Raw genomic sequence first — 532 nt, 5'->3', positions numbered from 1 at the left:
CTGGGCAGTGGGGGTGGCCGGACAAGGGGCGGCCCAGGCTCCCCCGCAGGCAGGACCCCCACCCCTCCTCCCCTCTCCCGCCCCCAGCGCCCTCCCTCCGGGCCCGCGCCCCGCCCCTCCCAGCGCCCCGCCCCCGCCCCAGCTCGCCCAGCCCCTCGGAGCGCCCTCGCCGCCCCGCCTCCCCCTCCCCGGGCTCGAAAATAAATTAGCCACCCGGGGGAAAAAGAGCAAATGACCCTCGGTGTGAGTGTCCTTGCGCCACTCTCAGGCCGCTCGCCCGCTCCCGCCTCCCCCGCCGTCGGAGCGGGAAGTTGCGCTGGGGGTGGAGGCCCGGCCCGGAGGCGGGGAGGCCGGGGAGGTCGGACCGGCGCGGAGGCCAGGGTTGAGCTCCAGGCAGCCGTGAGTGGCCGCTAGCTCTGAGCCGCTTCCTGGGTCGAAGGGCAAAGGGGAAGGCGGCTGGCCAGGCCCGCCCCGTCCGCTGGCTGGCCAAGACCACAGGACTCCTGTGGACTCTCGCCTGCGTCCCTGGCCC

Source organism: Peromyscus leucopus, chromosome 20, assembly GCF_004664715.2.
Source record: "Peromyscus leucopus breed LL Stock chromosome 20, UCI_PerLeu_2.1, whole genome shotgun sequence".
Classification (NCBI taxonomy): domain Eukaryota; kingdom Metazoa; phylum Chordata; class Mammalia; order Rodentia; family Cricetidae; genus Peromyscus; species Peromyscus leucopus.
Note: the sequence above shows the minus strand (reverse complement) of the source record.